The following is an 18,782-nucleotide window of genomic DNA, read 5'->3' as shown; positions in this document are numbered from 1 at the left end:
TCACAGTGGCGCAACTTGGTTATGATGGTATCCAGTACCTGGTAAATTGACAGGTTCCTTGATTGAGGGGACCACTGACTACCAATCAAATTAGATTTCTCACACTGGATGCTGGACTTCAAAAGACCTGGTGGAACCAATAGAGTATCAAATCTAACCGAAAAATAATGTACAGTATGTTTCATGGAGTGTATTCATAGGCTCTTGAGGTATAATATCAGCTGCATCCTCTCTTCTGAGCATGATGCTAATCACAGGGGAGGACTCTGATGCCATTCATTCAGTTACCATCTAGACACTCTGAAGAAAGTGTCTTCCCATGGAGACAAGCCTAGCACAAGTCTCACCTGGGGTATGTAGGATACACACAGTGGGCCCAGGTTATCCCTGTGTTGTGGCCCTTTTATGCTCACCCTGCCACAAAGCCATCAGATGCTGGCCCTGGGGAAGTCCACTGAGATAGATGGCTTCTACAGCTAGCACAACTCTACACCCCTGCCCCTAAGAAGTCTTGGTGCAAGAGATGTGTTGGGGGCATGGCCAGGGGAAAAGGAGTAGGGGTGGAGATCTACTGTGGTAATAGTCCCTGGGACAAAAGGCAGCTGGTGCAAATTAGGACAGTCCTGAGGCTGCTCTAACCTGTGCCTGGAGCTAAAACAACTCACCTAGAACAACATAGATGCAAAGGTGGCATTAAAGCCACCTTTCCTCCATCTGACCAGGCCCAGCATGGAGCTCAGCCCTGGCACAGGGATGAATTGGGCCCCATGATTCCTTCCACCAGCTGGGGTTAAGTCTGTTCCAAGGTCCTGGATGCCAACCACAGACAAGAAGGGAACAATTGCTGTAGGAGCAAACATGGGAATGTCTAAACCAAACCATCCTGAGGAGACTACCCTCCCTCGACCTGTTTGAGTGGCACTACCTCCTTGTGAATAAACTTGTTCTGGAATTCGTAAAGTTTCCTATTGCTATTGTTTAATGATAAAGAGATCTGAAAAGAAATAAACTCTTTTTCTATGTATGGGCCAGAGCAAGAAATTACTCTATGAAGCGAGACAATTGCGTTGCTTTGGGGCTCTGAGAGAGGCCCTTAGCTAACCCATTAGTTGTGTTATTTTTTATGAGAGCGGTTTACGCTGAAAGCAGAGGGCAACTGTTTGCTTTTGAGGATTTTCCAACCCACAGCACTTGGCTGGTGTGCTTTTGGATGTGTGTCTCTGGACTGACCTGTTCAGCAGTACAGCAGGAATCAGGGACAGCCATGAGTGTTAAGGAATGTACCAGATGCCCATTAAAGGAGAACAGCCCAGCCTATTTACAGCCCTTGTACATGTCTAATGTGAAAATGAAAGCGTCAGTCCTCAGGTCCATGGCACAAATTCCTCCTTTGCCTGACATCTTCTTACTGACTTGGTGTCTCAGAGAGACACAGAGGTGCTTAAGGACTTTGTGGGGAGGAAAGGACAGCGGACAGGGGATCCCATCAGTCAGCATCATAGTATTATTTGAACTCACTTGTCGGGCAACAGCTGTGGTACTCAGGGGCCCCCAGGGTTGTGAGGCATCTCACCACTGCCTGTCCTTAGAGAGAAACAGTCTCATCTGTGTCTGCTGTGGATCAGCTCCCTGAAACCACCAGCCCCTGCCAGGCCCTGGCCGGCCTTGCTCTTTCTGTACAAGTGATGATAGGCACACACCAGCCCCCAAATACTCAGAGCATTCCCTGTAGCATCCAGCCACTTATCCACTGAACTAGGGTTACCAGATGTCCTGATTTTATAGGGACGGTCCTGAATTTGGGGTTATATAGGCTCCTATTACCCCCCACCCCCATCCCAATTTTTCACACTTGCAATCTGGTCAGCCTACACTGAACACTCACAAATTACCAGGCCTGCTGCTCCCAAAGGAACAGGACATACCAGCTTGTAAGATTCAACACAGATCCAGCACTTGGCTTAGCATCACAGCACTCAGATACATTAACAATGAAAACAAGAGTTATTTTATTGCTGAAGAATAGAGATTCAAGTGATAGGGAGTATGAACATAGGAAACAAATGGTTACATCTAAACCAAAGTCATAACACGCTTTCTAGATACTAAACTTAACTAACAAATTAGTCTCTTGGCTCTAGAAGTTTATCTCCCACAAAGTTCTCATCGGTGTTTTCAACCATGCCTCATTGAGATCCCTTTTCAGTGAAGCAAAACCACTGTCCTTTTATTTCTTCAGAGGAGGTACCAGGGCATCACCTTTATCCTCCCCAAATATATTCAAGCAAACCTTTGAGCTGTACTACCAGATGAGGTTCTCTTCCCCCACTGCCGTTTTACTTTTCCCATCAGCCTCTTTCTGAAGTCCCCACAATTCTTCATTTGCATTCAGTTCAGTGATTCGTGACCCATTGTGACTGAGACAATACACAGTTTACATGTCAACAGATAGATGAATAAACACCTCTTATCTGACAGAAAACCTGTTTTTCACCATTGCTGGTGACCACTACCTTGCTACAGACCTTAAGAACATATTTTCAGTGCATATACATAACTCTTTGTACAACATCTGTACACACATTTCACCATGATATTAATTACCAATATGATGCCAGCTTTCATTTGAGACCTTGCATGACATTCGTTGGTGAACTAGAATGTACAAATCAGACTCAGGAGATTCCTATAACCCCTCTGCACCCACTTGCCAGTTAGAATTAAGAGGTTCTTGGATTACAACAACTTACCACCCCTTGGTACTTTGATGTTAAATAGGCAGCTAGCCTCCAAGCTGGTATGGTTACAGAGACAGGAGTATTCTTGTGGTGCCTGCAGTTATGAAACTGGGATGCCTTAGACTTTCTAAGAACTAAGGTGGTGCACAGAGTTCAGACCCTACTTTGTTCTCAGAGTTGCCAGGGCCTGTAACAGAGGAGGTGCACCTACAGTGCTCTCTCATGGAGCCTTTACTCCTGTTCACTATTTTCCTTAGTCTGAAATGAGTCATTTTATAGTGAAAGTGCGCACGCTGCTCCTTGAATATGCAAATGCAACAACTCTAGGCTTGCAGACACATTGAAAAGAGGGTAAGTTGTGTGTGTGGCTTTATTCTGTGCTAGAGTATTAAAAATACCCTGGTTTTAATCTAGCTTGATGGATAGAAGGTGTTCCCAGATACTGAAGAAACGTACCTACTGGTACATTAAGTGAGACTGCAGTCGATACATCTAAAGTGCTTGTTTGTGCTGCAGCAGCCGGAGAGGGCTGATAAACAACCTTGCCTCTAGTTTCTCTTAATTTAGAATTCATTACGTCTCTCTTTCCATGAAAGAGAAACCAATAGCTGTCCTTGACAGCTGTTTTCCTTGGGGTCATTCTCTCTATCCGCCCATCTACTCTTTCTTTAGGGGGTTTACTCACTGTAATGTTAGCTCTATCAATTTCATTCAGTTCTTCCAGCACAATCTACAGGGACCCAGGAGGACAGCAAAGCCAAATGCACTTAACCGCTTGTGTGCCACTCATCAATGGGAACAGTGATAATTAAAGGACTGGTGTGGGGGCAAAGGTGCAAGCTCTATTTGCAAGGGGGTTCCCTGAAAAGTGGGAATACAGCAGGGGATTGTGCCAAGAAAAACCTCCAGCTGAGACAAGTTTAGCAGGACTCTGCTGGCTTGACTTGGGTGAGGCTTCTTTTTTACTCATCTAGATGCTGCCTATGGATTCTGCCAAGGCCCCAGTTTGAGTTTCAGGTGTGCTAATGGTGCAGGATTTATGCACAGAGTAAATTCAGCTTCTAGGCAAGACAGTGACTTTCTGGTGCTCTGACTAATTCCCAAAGGAGATGAGATGATTGGCTCCTGGGGAAATCACATCCAGATCTCCTCCACCAGAAAGAAGGTCCCCCAGATCTGAGGAAAGGGAAAAATGAGAGATCCTGAGTCCAGATGGCCAAAAGTAGACAATGGCAATTATGCATTGTAAGAGAGTAAGTCAATGAATTTGGGGTGATCAAAGTCTTCATGACCAGTCTGACTCCATATTTAATGGTGGTGGCGTTAGCCTTATAATTCCTATGGAGAGAGCCATATGGCTAAAGATAGATTGCAAACGCCCCAGGAGGGGAAACAAAGATAATACATTTCACATTGCCCTTGAGAAAACACTTGAGAATGCCTCTCAGACATGGTTCTTATTAGAATAACTTCTCACAGCACTGTTCGCCAACACTGATACTGATGTGATAACATGGTGGTCGCTCCCTGAAGAAGTGTATATAAGATATACCCATAAGCTTGGCAGATAACTCCGTCTTGACCCATAACAACATAGAACTTGAAGGCACCTTCTGGATCAATGAGTCCAGTTCCCTGCTATCACAGACAATCCCATCATACACATCATATATTCACAAATTTATCAAGATCTATCTTAAAACCAGTTTGTCCCCGCTACACCTAGTGAAAGGCTGTTTCAGAACATCACTCCTCTGATGATCAGAAATCTTCTTCCACTGTTCTGCCCCCTAAGAAGATATGACATTCCAAGGTTATTTTTTCCATCAGTAACAGGGCTGATTTCTGTTCACCTGTGGATGATAACTATTTGACTTTCCACTTCCATAATCCATGGTTTACAAGAGCTATTCTGCTATAAATTAGTGCCCAGTGGCAAGAGTGATATTGACAGGACCTCAATGGTCAAACCCACAAAATGCTGAGAGCACCAATAGACTTTAATTGGGTTATTACAGCAATCAGAAAGTAAAAATGGAGGTTTCCAGATGTCACCAGATTTAAAGGGAGCGTGTTACTGATGCCTAAAAGAATAGTTATTCTTCAGGAGGGGGATTAGGGCTGGAAGAACTGTACTGGATAAAAGAACCACTAGCCTCCAACTGCAATTTGAAATGAATTTAGAAAAAGTTCAGAATTTCCTCTCCCACCCCTAATAAATTTCTATTTTAGCAGAACTATTTTTTGAGTATACATTCTCCACTATTCCTTATTCACACTACCTGATCTGGTCTCCTAAATCACATGACATGGTTTCTGTTCCCTGATTAGGCAACAAAAAGTTTTGTAAACTGGAGGCACGGCTGAACAAGCCACTTCCAGTTCAAACCTTTGCATGAGTAGCTATGTAGTAGTAGTTTTTCTTCCCGTGATCATTCCAGCGTAAAATTCAGTCTCATGAATGGCTATGGTTGAAACAAAATGACAGGGCTTAAAACACCACGAAAGCAAATGTTTGGGTCTTATCTGAATGAATATTTGTGAAAACCTGATGCATTCACCCAGCTCTATTCACAAGATACTTTTGAGATTCTGTAGGTATTAGCCTTGTTATATAGGTAAGGAAACTGAGGCAGAGAGACTAAGGCGCCGATCCTCAAAGGTATATAGGTGCCTACCTCCCATAGATTTAAATGGGAATTAGGTGCCCAAATACCTGTGAGGATCTGCGCCTCAGGAGCTGATTCAAAATCACCGAAGTCCCTACTATGACTCCCATTGACTTCAGAGGGCTTGGAAACAAGCCATCAATAACATGTGCAAGATTAGAGAGTGTGTCAGTGTGAAAGCTGGAATTAGAAATCAGGCTTCTTTGCCCATAGTCTTGTGCTCGCATCAATGGATCTGCCATTCCCATACTTCGCGTTACCCAACTGGTAACCTGTACTCAACAAAGATGCCTGACCACAAAAGAAATCCAAATTGTGAAAGCCAAATTGCTACTAAAACCAGGAAAGCTGTGATAAGCTACCACCCCACGCACACAGGTGAAAACCTGTTGCCAAAGGCAACACTTATGGTGAAAATGATTAACATTTAACCCCCCGACATAAATCAGAATTGCACAGGGGTTTGCCTGGGCCCAAACACTGCCATTATCCTCTGCAACAAACCAGCCTTTATTTCTACAGAAAGCAGTGAAAGATGGCAGCTCTTTGTGTGAAATTAGCAAAGAAGCCATATTTCCCTGACAATCCAGCCTTGCTTTCTCCTCTGCGCCACATAAATAGCTACCTCTGTCTCTGACACACACACACACGTTCTCTCTCTTTACCAACCTCTTGTTAAAGGTTCAAATGATCCCCAAGTAGTGAACTGTAGTTAGGAACTAGCTCCTGGGGACTGCTATCAGTTTGCTCCCATTGACTTGCTAACAGCTAGAAGTCTCCATCCACCTGCCAGGTCACAACAGAGTTTCCATTATGTCACCTCCCTCTCGAGAGCTGTGGCTCTCAGAGCTCAGGAGAAATACCCTATGCAAAACCCACAGCACAGCAAAAGATACTAGTGTTCCCCCGATATTACCAGAAAATCAGCCCAGGTGCATTAGGTATATATTAACCATTTGAGCTGCCTGGGTATTTGCCCCCATGGCATAGGTTGCACGGCTTGCCTGTCCATTTGAAATGCACACTCTTTGCTAAAGCACATGGTCACTGGCGTATCAGGGGAGAGGTCTCCAGGGGGTTGCTAGGACAGGACTATCAAAAATGTCTTTCATGTTGCTCCAGCAGTATGAGGAATGCACAGCCCTCTGCATAAGTCCATGAATTCTGGAATACAAAACTTTTTTCCTGTAATTAACAATCATAAACTCGGAGAGTGGGAATGGTAAAAATCACACGAAGGGGATCATCTAAATAATGTTTGGGGTATCCAGACCAGGAGCATCAGCTCAAAACCATGTTCAAGGTTGAGAGGACGGATGGTTAGGGTGCTAGTCTAGGATTTAGGAGATCTGGGTTCTGTTTCTTGCTTTGCCACAGATTTCCAGTGTGACACTGGGCAAATCACTTAGCCCCACTGTGCCTCTGTTCCCCATCTGTAAAATGGGAATAATAGTTTTTCCCTGCCTCACTAGGGTATTGTTAGGATAAACATATTGAAGCTCATGAGGTGCTCAGATATTACAGTAATGGGCCATAGAAATATCGCAGATAGAAGATTGGTATAATTACATATTCTGAACCTGAATGGGAGGAAGGTTTAGCTATAAAACATAATAGGGCCCTACCTGGAGGAGTTTTACAGTCTGGAGTTGAAAAGGGATAAGTCAGTCATTCATCCTGTCCCTAAACAAACTGAATCAAGTGCCACCATTCACATGGAAAAGGAGCTGAAAAACAGCAACCTTATGGTAGAGCAAAATATTACACAACAACACTGCTATAATAAAGGCTATACAACTGAGATGCAATGTAAAAAATCTCTCCCTTTTAGAGAGATTTGTATAGAAAGTGATAACAATGGCAGGGAAAGAAGGAAAACTCTGGGAAAATGAACTGGATGAAAATTTGAGCTAAGAGATTATCCTCAGTCAAATGAGATTTCAAAGTGAGGCAGGGCTCAGAGCTAAGGAATAAATCTAGAAATCAGGGGACTTGAGTTCTATTCTCTGCTCTGCCGCTGACTTTCTGTGTGACCTTGGACAAGTCACTTCACCTTTTGGATCACCACTTCTCCAAAATGGAGATTCATGAATGTTTGTAATGATTGAGCTCCGCAGACAAAAGTGCTAAGGAAGTGTAAGCATTTATCTCCCAGTACCCCTCCTGCAACTTTTCCCAAACCCTTCCAAAAAAACCTCTTTGATTTACTTTGGTTTCTCACTCTGAACTTCTCTGGACTTCCTTCCTTTGTTGTTGGCCAAAAAGAGAAGGTGCCAAAGAACCATGAGAACAGCCACTCTTGCAGAATGTTCAGCTCTCCCAAAAGCAGGATGTACCAAGTTCTCATGAGAGCCATGAGATTACTGGCAGTATTATAGACGGAAAAAATCTGGTTAAGCACCCTAGCTTTTGGATACTTCTCTCCATAGAATATCCAAGCCTTCCAAGGTTTCCCCATTACTAGAGTCTTTAGCATAGAGGGCAGAACAGGTGGTTCTGAAAGGCAGCAAAACATTTAACGCAGCAGACTGTACTGTACACAATCCTGGTCTAATGCAACATCATAAGATTGTGATGTTGCACTGTTGTGCTTTGATGGGATGATTTTGCCTAGACTTCCCCAGCAGAACCGTCCTATGTCTTCAAAGCCTTGGCCAAATTCATCCCCGGTGTCACTCCATCAACTTACCCCCTTTATCGTCTTTTTATTGGGTGCCAAATGATAGACAATGGGGTTCTTAAAGTCTGTAATGGGTGGATGTGCAATGGCTTGTTTATAAAATGTTCACTGACTTTTAGGGAATATGGTACAAACCATCTGACCCACAAGATATTAAGCAATTGTCTGACATGCTCGTTGCCCCTGCCTAGACCCAGAGCTTCCTTTTCTGTAATGGTCAGTGACTTTTTAAATATATCTCTCTTATTTAGGCCTTGGTGTGAAGTGAAAGACGTTCACTTCCTAGTTGGCCCAAGAGAGAAGAAACCTTAGACACATTTCAGGAAAGAGAGGGGACAAATCTGGTCCATAATAAAGGCTGGCATTAGAAGGTGTCCCATTGCTGTAGAACCATAAGAGATTGTAACCAGGAGTAAAGGGATACAGTTGGAAAAGGTCAAAATAGGTCAGTGAATATCAGGACAAAGTCAATGACAGTGAGATCAATTACACTGTGGAATAATCTCCTAGGGACTGGTCGGATGTCCATTGCTTGGGATGTCCATTTAAATGGGATTGGACTAGTACTGGAGAATACACTGTACTGGTGAAGAACAATCCTGCAGTGGCAGGGAAAGAGATGAGATGACCCAGTTGTCTTTTCCTTTTCTAGCTAGTATGATTCAATTCTTCCCATTGCCAGTGGATCATTCTTTTTTAACCCTTAGGGTCTGTTTTTTCTCCTGGGTGTCCTTCGAATGAGTTTAATCAAGCCAGGATGAAGAAAAAATTAGCCCCTTATCTGAAAGAAACATGTTTATCTGTCCACACGCCTCCCTCCCACTTGCTCTCTTTGCTCTAGCAGATACAGAATCACACATTCAAATGGGCAGTTGGGCTGTTCACCAGGCATCTGAACGTCACCTACTTAGTTTAGCTGCACCTGGGAGCAAAGGGAAATCCATCCGATAACAGAGTGCACATGGTATTTCTGATACTGCTCATGCTCACACAAGAACACAGGCTGTTTTAGGATGAATGGACCCTTTGTCTCCACGCTTTTACAGGTGTTCTCCAACCCCAGATTGCAACAAAGTTCTGTCTCAACTAGTACCTCACAGTAAAAATGTGGGGAAATGACAAAAGTGCATCGCTATTGTGTGTACTGCCTCCGTGTTGGCTCATCCTCCCAAAGAGACACTAAGCTAAGCTATTTGCTCCCTGGGCAATAACTGGTTTATCATTTCACAGCCCCGGGGGAAGCAAAGCACTAAATGTGGTATTCCAGCAAAGATCATTAATGGTACAATGTGTTCACTGAAGCAACATAATGAAAAATATTGATAGCCAGTATATGTTTATGTAGTAAGCCCGTCTGCCCCTTTCCCCTAGAAAAATCTGATTCTGAAAAGTTTATTGCATTTTAAAAATGATCAGAGCTAGACCTGTAAAAAAAGACAGATCCTTTATCAGACATACAGCATATATGGGTGTAATTTCCTAAATGTCAGGCTTAACTGTTTCAGTCATACAGGACAAGCAGTGGGGTTGAAATCTACAGTTGTATCATCCCATTAGAGCAGTAAAAGTTCAAATAAAATAATAATAAAAAACCCTAAGGCTTTGTTGCCAAGAGGCCTATTTTTCAAAGGTTATTAGGACCCCTTGACCATTAAAAAGGGAAACTGAGTCCTGAATTTTTTCTGTGTCTCACCAGGCAATGTCCTTGGCTTGCTCTCAGAGCTGAACACATTTTAACAAAGTTTACTAAGGCCTGGCCTAGAAAATTAGGTCGGCTTAACTACATCACTCAGGGGTGTGAAAAATCCATGACCCTGAGTGGCACAGTTAAGCTGGTCTAAGTCCCCATGTAGACAGTGCTAGGTCAACGGAAAATTCTTCTGTCCACCTAACTACTGCCTCTCAGGGAGGTGGATTACCTATGCCGATGGGAGAACCCCAGAAACAGAGGGCTTGGCTACATTTGCGAGTTACAGTGCAATAAAGAAGCCCCGGGTGCACTAGCTCACTACCCGTCCACACAGGCAAGGCGCGTAGAGCGCTCTGACTCCGCAGCTACAGCGCTGCTGGTACTCCACCTCGGCGAGTTGAATAACGCTTGCTGCGCCCTCGCTGGAGCGCCGTGGCTCCAGTGTGAAGGAGGTGTTGCATTACTGCGCTCCAATCAGCCTCTGGAAACGTCCCATAATCCCCTTAAGTCAAGTGGCCACTCTTGTCATTGTTTGGAATCGGCTGTAAGAATGCGGAAATGCCCTTTGAAGGCTCTGTTTCTGACAGCCGGCTGCTTATCTGCTCCGAGACAAAGCAACCATTAGTGTGGAATGCTGTGTGTGAGAGAGAGAGGCGGGAGGAGGGGGGTCTGCTGCTGTCTGAACTTACAAGACAGCATGCTGACACGCTCTCTCCCCCCACATACACACAACACACTCCCTGTCACACTCCACCCCACCCCACCCCATTTGAAAAGCACGTTGCAACCACTTGCATGCTGGGATAGCTGCCCATAATGCACCACTCCCAATGCCACTGCAAGTGCCACAAATGTGACCACGCCAGTGCGCTTGAAGCTGTCGGTGTGGAGAAACTGCAGCGTTTTCCCTACTGCACTCTACGAAGGCTGGTTTAATTCAAAGCGCTCTATGTCTGCAAGTGTAGCCATGCCCAGAGAGGAGTGAGAAGAGTGGATCAGGACAGTTTAACATACACTTTATACCACTTAAGTGGTACAAAGGAGATTTAGTGTGGATTGAGGATCTGACCTGATTAAGCTACAGACATACCTAATTTCCTTCACTTATCCTGGTAAATTTGTGTCATTGGCACTTATTTCCCACATTTTTACATCTGTCACCTCTAGGAAGAGACTGGCATGAAGTAATTTAAATAAAGAATGCACAGTGGGTAATGTTAAGCCAAGTTACTATTTTTACAGCCCAGTAGCGAAGGAGAAGAGGGCACACTTGGCCATTAAAGGCAATCAAGTTCAGAACAGATGTTAGGAAATTAACTTTGGTTTTGTTCCTCACCATGCAGGGAATTCTAAACTCTGTGGCTATGTCTAAAAGACAGGGGGGGGAGGGGGAGGGGCAATGCAGGCCTCATTTAAAATGCAATCAGGAGTGCCAGGGGAGAGTGGGAATAAAATATTACTGTGACCTAACAACTAGATGGAAATGGAATGAATGCAAGACTGCTGCTGTTAATGACCCAATTGCTCACAAATTAAGAGACCTGGGAAGTCTGGTTACTTCTTAATGGACTCTCTGGATTCTTGACCTTTCATTTTTTTTAATAATGTGTATTTTTATGCATTTTCATATTACTCCACAGCCAGGTTTTTTAGGTCAAATTGGTTCTAATTGCTTTTTAGATGTATTGTGCCTCTTGCCAATTTTTGTTTGCCTGGTTTTTATTCTCTTCTGTTTTGGCTCATTTCAGAGTTCACAGACAGTAAGGCTAGAAGGGATCATGACCAGACTGATCTCCTATATAACAGGAGCACTACAATTTCACCAAGCAGTTTCTGCAACAAGCCTAATAACTTGTGGTTGAACAACAGCATATCTTTCAACTAAACAATGTGTCCTCCGAGCCTGCAAAATCTAACTGGCTCAAACATCCCCATCATTACGGCATCTGGATACCAAATACTTTGAGATCTTCAGCTGGAAGATGCTACAGAAGATGAAGGCTCTTTGCATCCATTAATGACCTAACCCTCCCAACACCCCCATGGAGGTAGGTAAATTAAATCTCCAGTTTACAGATGGAGACACTCAGGCCAACATTTTCAAACCTGGTGCCTAGATCCATATTTATGCACCTAAATTTAACTTGATTTTCAAATGTGCTGAGCACTGTAAGCACCGCTGAAGTCAGCAGAAGCTGAAGTTGCTCAGAGACTTTGAAAATCAGGCAAAACTTATATTTAAGTGTCTAAATACTGATTTCAGAGGCTAACTCGAGGCAACCAAGTTTGGAGAATTTGGTCAGAGTTCCGAACTCTTTTTCCCTACTAATATCCATCTAGGTCTCAGATCAAAACCTTGAAATCTGGGGACCATGCAGCAAAAAAAGCTGTTCCCAAAGGCTTGCAGCTTACTCTAAATGTTGTTTCTTTATTACCATATCTGTCCACTCCTGGCATGCAGCACTTTTCTGTGCTGTCTTTGGGAATAAAAATGATGCACAATGAATCTTCTTCTGGCCTTTTATGTAAACTTCCTGCAGCAAAAAGAGCATCTGAGCTCTCCTGGCCATCACATATCCTTGGTAAGTCATTGCAAGAGCTGGCTTGCAACTTTGCTCTTTAGGCTTGCATCATTTATCAAGGCACGATGCTGTCAGGCTCCAGCCACATTCACACTAGCCCCAGGAAGTAAAGCAGCAACAATTTACCTGAGGAGATTAATAGCAGTGTAGCCAGGTATTGGCAGGAGAGAGAAATGTACATGGCAAAAATAACCCCACTGAAAAATTGGAAATATTTGTTTAACAGAGGCAGATTGATTGAAGAAACCCCGAGATCAAATTACTTTCCCAACCCAGGGGAAGTTGTCCCCTGAGAGCAGGTTGGAAGCATATTGGCAGAACACTGATGAAGATAGCAGCGCTATGTCCACATCTACTGTATTAAGGGATTTAATCTCATAAATGTGTCCTAATTTCTCCTCTTTCAAGGGGCTTTAATTCCATCATAAACAGTAATAAGAGAACCAAACCATTGACGGTGACCTGTCCTGCATACAGAGGCCCTTTTCCTTTCTATGACAAACTGAAAGTGCATTGTTTTTAAGCGAGTCTCACTCTTTCAGGGCAAATGCTCCCAAGCATATTTGGCTCCTTGTTTGAAGGTTAAAAATGAAGGGGAAACCGCAATGCAACCCAAAAGGTATTCCACTCACTAAACCTTGTTAGGGAGGAATGTCAACCACACCCACCAAAAATAAAATTAAATGCAGCTTAAATATAATCAAGAAAATAAACAAACTCCTCTGCCGGGATGCCTACAAAAGACCTGGCAATGGTTAGACAATTGGTACGCTGAGTTCACATTCCATCGTGCTGACCAATAATGTCTCCGTGTTTCCTTTTGATCCCTCATCTCTCTGTCTGTATCAACCTGTTGTCTCTGCTCTTATACTTCGATTGTAAGCTCTTTGGGGCAGGAACCATCTTTTTGTTGTGTGTTTGTACAGCCCCTAGCACAATGGGTCTTGGTCCAGGACTGGGGCTCCTACAAATAATAATAATAAACAGGAAGTTGCCATCCTGAGAGTTTGACAACATAGACTAGAATGCAGGGAACTAGATCTTAGCCCCTGGCAAAGCCATGTCATACTGCTATGGGGCAAAGCAGCCTTAAAGCCGATATCACTGGCTACACAGGAGATCCCCTGGTATAGGGAAATGCACAGCTGGCACAGAGCTGGTACAGCCAGCCCTATGCCACCCCACCCCTTAGCTCCAGGGAAGAGTCATAGCCAAAAGGAAGAGGGAAAGGCTGGAGTGCCATTGCACTCTTGCTATGCCTGCCTAGAAACAGCCCTTTCAGGGCTACTGCCACCAGGCACAGTTTAGAGCAACCCCAAGGCTGATATAACCTGCTCGGAAGGCTGAATTGGACCCTGATCAACACCAGGAACAGGGGGAGTGGGATGGAAAGGTGAGGAAAAGCCACCTTTACCTCCCTACCAAGCAGGGCTCTGGCACAGCAACTGCAGCTAGATCTTTGAACATATGACCAAAAGGAGATTTTTCTTAATTTCTTTAAACCATTGTTTAAAAAGGGTTAATTTAACAGTATTCTATACACCAAAAAATGGTGAATTGCTAACTATCATGACTTAGCTTCGGGCACAATGGCTTCAATATTTTTCCTTTCGCGAGATATTTGGAGAGGAGGAAAATTAATGGATTCAGAAAAAATAAATAATCTTTCACTGTATTATGGACTGTATATGCAATGCACTGTACATAGAGCTTCATGTCGTCTCATGTCCATCATACGCACTTAATCCCAAAAACTTTTTGAGAGCAAAATAATAGCTGTGGGGTTAATATTAAAAACTGACAGCACCGGCAGACAGACACTGAGAGGTTCAGGGAAGGGAGGAAAGAGGTGTTTCTGAATGAGAGCTGAAAACAGATGGAAAGTGGCTGAAGCAGAGGGAGATCCCTTGTTTGTGCAGAAATAGCTTTGAACTGAAGTGATTATTAAACAGCAAAAAACCAGCAGCTCTTATGCCGACTTGCTCACAGATCTGCAAGTATTTTTCCAAGGACAAACTAGCTATCTACTTTGCCATTCCAGACCCTGAGCTTCCCTCAGTCAGCCTAGCCTGTAAGCTTTCCTTCAAGCACTTCTCTTTCTTTCTTTCTGTCCATGCTGTGCACTCCAGAGGGCAGCAGATTTGACCTCTTCTCCCCACCTGGCCTCAGAGCCCCGCTCTCTGGGGTGGAATCTGTGCAAAGCAAAAGGAAGCCGCTTTTGCCCCTGATTTTAACTCATTATCTCTAAGGCCATAGCCCAATCCCTGCTACCTACCCAATCAATGGCCTGTAATTGTGTGGGGAACCTCAATCCTTCCCCTCCTCTTCTGTATTTCCAAAGTTGTATTTCCCACTTGTCACAGGAGATCTAGTCACACTTTCAATTAAGGTTCCATTGGCAAAGTTCTAGGTGAGGTTCTCTGGCCTGTGTTACACGGGAGGTCAGACTAGATGGTCAGAATGGTCCCATCTGGCCTCAAAAATCTATTAATGGTTTATAAAGGTTTAATAAATGATCAACAGCTGTCCTAAGTATGTTGCAGACATGAGGAGGATGAATTAAAGATGGTTATAAGCACATCAACAGATTCTGTTCTTTCTAGTCAGGTTTTTAGACTATCCGCAGTATCTGAGCACCTTCCAGCTGTACATTAAAGCCATGTGACTAAGAACTGTTACAGGTAGCTCACTCTATCTGATCCTTTTCTTTTCTAGGTGGTTATCAACAATCTACAGACCTTTCCACCCCTATTTTTGGAGCTGGCTGGGGTTCGGTTTAGTTCTCACAGCAGATTAGATCAGCCGGCAAACCATGCCTGGGTGGAGCAGCCCTAAAAGGATTGTTCCTAGGCAGGGATAGTCAAAGTGCCGTGGCACTCTCTAACAACTCTATTAAAACATCTATTAATCATTTATTAACCCTTTACAAACTAGCCATCCAGGGAACCATAGCGCAAAAGCATTACCACAGATCCTGTCACAGGTGGCAAGGGGGAGCCTGGTAGAAAGACAGCCATCCCCAGTACAGGCAGCCAACCCAAACAGGGGGCAAGAGGCCCGCAAAAGAGCTGCAGGGCAGAACTGGGGGGGGGGGGGCAAAAGAGATGCGAGGCACATGAGGAAATAAAGATATCCTGATTGGGCTCATCTGAAGACATTAAAAGCTAAATTGTGTCCTATTATTCATTTGTATTTTTCTGTGTGCTCCTTTTGCTTCTCTTTCAGATTCATTCATATCTCTGACAGGCAATTAGTTTGAATTGTCCGCCACATAAAAACATGCAATGAGCTGCGGTCCTACTCATAGACAGCTTTACAATGGCAATAATACCTTTCTATCATCCACTGCTTTTCCGCTAAGAACTTCATGACTGAATTCACCACAGTCAGTTTCTATTTGTATTATTATTGCTATTACTGTCACGCTCACAGGCTCCAGCCAAGACTGGGACCCTCTTGTGCTAGGTGCCGTATACACACGTAGTGAGAGGCAGTCCCTGCCCTGACTAGATAAGGCAGACAACAGGAGGGAGAGGAAGCAGAAGTGAAGTGACTTGCCCATGGTCACATAATAGGTTGGTGGCAGAGCTGGGGAAAAAGCATATGTCTCCTTACTCTTAGTCCAGTGCCTAAGAGGAGTGAAGTTTTGGAATAGCCTTCCGAGGGAAGTAGTGGGGGCAAAAGATCTATCTTGCTTTAAGATTAAACTCGATAAGTTTATGGAGGAGATGGTATGATGGGATAACATGGTTTTGGTAATTAAATATTCATGGTAAATAGGCCCAATGGCCTGTGATGAGTTTTTAGATGGGGTAAGATCCAAGTTACCCGGGAAAGAATTTTCTGTAGTATCTGGCTGATGAATCTTGCCCATATGCTCAGGGTTTAGCTGATCGCCATATTTGGGGTCGGGAAGGAATTTTCCTCCAGGGCAGATTGGAAGGCCCTGGAGGTTTTTCGCCTTCCTCTGTAGCATGGGGCACGGGTCACTTGCTGGAGGATTCTCTGCTCCTTGAGGTCTTCAAACTACAATTTGAGGACTTCAATAGCACAGATATAGGTGTGAGGTTTTTTTAGGAGTGGTGGGTGAAATTCTGTGGCCTGCATTGTGCAGGAGGTCAGACTAGATGATCATAATGGTCCCTTCTGACCTAAATATCTATGAATCTATGAATCTATGAATCTATGAATCTTATCCACTAGATCACACAGCTTCCCGTGGCTGGACCATTCTTCCTTCTCCAGCATCACAGGACTAACCCCAAACTATGTAAGACTTTTTAATTCAGTATTAACATCTGGATTGCATCTGGAAATGAACAGGGAACCAAAGCAATCTTCAAAGCACTGGTGTAATGTGTTGCCTCCCATCAACACTGCTTATGTCTGCTGGTTCTTATCTTCCGGTTGACATGAAATGTTTTCTGCCTCTGCAGCAAAGCGCTAAGAGCTAGAAAGGCTAGCTGCCACTCTGTGTTCTTTTGTGAAAGACTCTGTGGAATAAAGAATCCACTTTAAGAGTCATCCTGAAAAGCAGGGTGCCAAAAGCCATCTAGTATTTATATTATGTAGGAAAACAGCTACAAAATAATGTGCTGCTTGTCTGTACCTGGTATATTCAATTATTTCTGTAAGAGTTTCCTTTACTTATACATTTAGCCCATAGCTATTTAGATGCAAGTCACCAAAATCAGGAAGGAAATACCATAACTTCACTTCTCTCTGGTGTAGCAAAAATTTGACATCAACAGACACCCTGGTTAATTGGTAGTGACTAGAAGCATTCTACACTCTGTTACGGCAATCATTAATTATCTACGTAGTTGTTACACTGAAACAAATATGACCACCATGTTGAACAGCAGTTATTGCATAGTGGGTCAGATATGTAGATAGAGAATTAAAAATCAGACAGGAGTAAGCACAAGCAACTCCTTAAATAGAAAAATGCCTCATTTAGGGCAGTATATGGCTCAGGAGATTGGAACGAATGGTGATGTGTCTAATTATCTGAACAGGGGACTGAGAATCAGGAGGACTTTTGGTTTCTGTTCCCAGCTCCAACTTCCATTCAGTGAAGCAAGTCTATGCCTCAGTTTCCCCATCCATAAAATTACTTCAATATGCAAACCTCACAGGCATGGGAAAGAGGCTGCAAGGCTTACTTTATTAATAACAAATAATGATTGCTTTATACAGTGTTGCCTATAACAAGAGCCCCTTGGATATGGCTTTAAAGCACAGAAATGCTTGGATAGAAGGAGCTACAGTCATTGCTGTTCAGCTATACAAGATTCAATTTTAAAAGTGTTTGAACCATGCAGATCGTTTGTCAATTTCTTTTCCATTAGCTGTTCAGCGTTTGCAAATTGCATGGGTGACAGCGGGCCCTCTTGCCCCCTTCTTGACACACTGTGCACTTCAGAGCATACGTGCATTGAGCCTCCAAGCACCGCGGCAGCCAACGCTCACATAGTGACCCACCTAGTAAACCTAACAGGTAGCAGCTTTTCAAACTTGACTGCCCAGCAATCCTTTTGCTTTAGTGCTAAGCTAGAGCATTAGGACACAAGAAGCATGAGTCCCAATTCGCTTACACCCATTTGATGTCAGTGTCACTACACTACCTGCAATGGAGTGACCGTGCGATCTACTTCAGTGCAAAGAAGAGCAGTACCAACCCAGCAGCCATGTCCGCTGGACTCCACACACAGTAGCACTTAACTGGCTGAATATTGCTCCAGCATCAAGTGCCTGCTGCCTGACTCGAGGTCATTACAAGGACATCCCTGGTGCACCCGTGATGGCTGTCACTAGTGATTGAACTGGTCACCTCCAGAGCTAAAAGCATGAGTCTCTACTAGAGCTGCATGAACAGCTGATTTTTATTTTGTTTCCAAAAGCAGGGGAAAAAATTGGTTCTGGTCAAACTGAATCTGAAACTTTTCAAAATTTTCAGGTTTCAGAGTAGCAGCCGTGTTAGTCTGTATTCGCAAAAAGAAAAGGAGGACTTGTGGCACCTTAGAGACTAACCAATTTATTTGAGCATAAGCTTTCGTGAGCTACAGCTCACTCAGTGAATTGAAAAAGTCTGTTTCATTACCGTTCCAGACCGGGGATTTGAACTCAGGTTTTTCACATCCCAGGTGAGTGCTATAACCACTGGGCAAAAGTACACTTGTGTGTATGTGTGGGGCGTGGAGGAGGAGAGGAGCACCAGCATCACCACTTCCTCCTCTGGCGATTTCATGAATGGCCAATGTAATCTGTGTCAAATTCACAAATAGTTGCAGGGTAAAATAGTTTTTTGGATGAAATGTGCCATTTCACTGAATAATTCCACCCACCTCTAGTCTCTACAGCTTGATCAAAAGACCCAGGCTCTCCAGCTGGGGTTGTAATAGACTCGTATCCTCCATAGAT

This window comes from Lepidochelys kempii, chromosome 10 (assembly GCF_965140265.1).
Source record: "Lepidochelys kempii isolate rLepKem1 chromosome 10, rLepKem1.hap2, whole genome shotgun sequence".
Taxonomy (NCBI): domain Eukaryota; kingdom Metazoa; phylum Chordata; order Testudines; family Cheloniidae; genus Lepidochelys; species Lepidochelys kempii.
Note: the sequence above shows the minus strand (reverse complement) of the source record.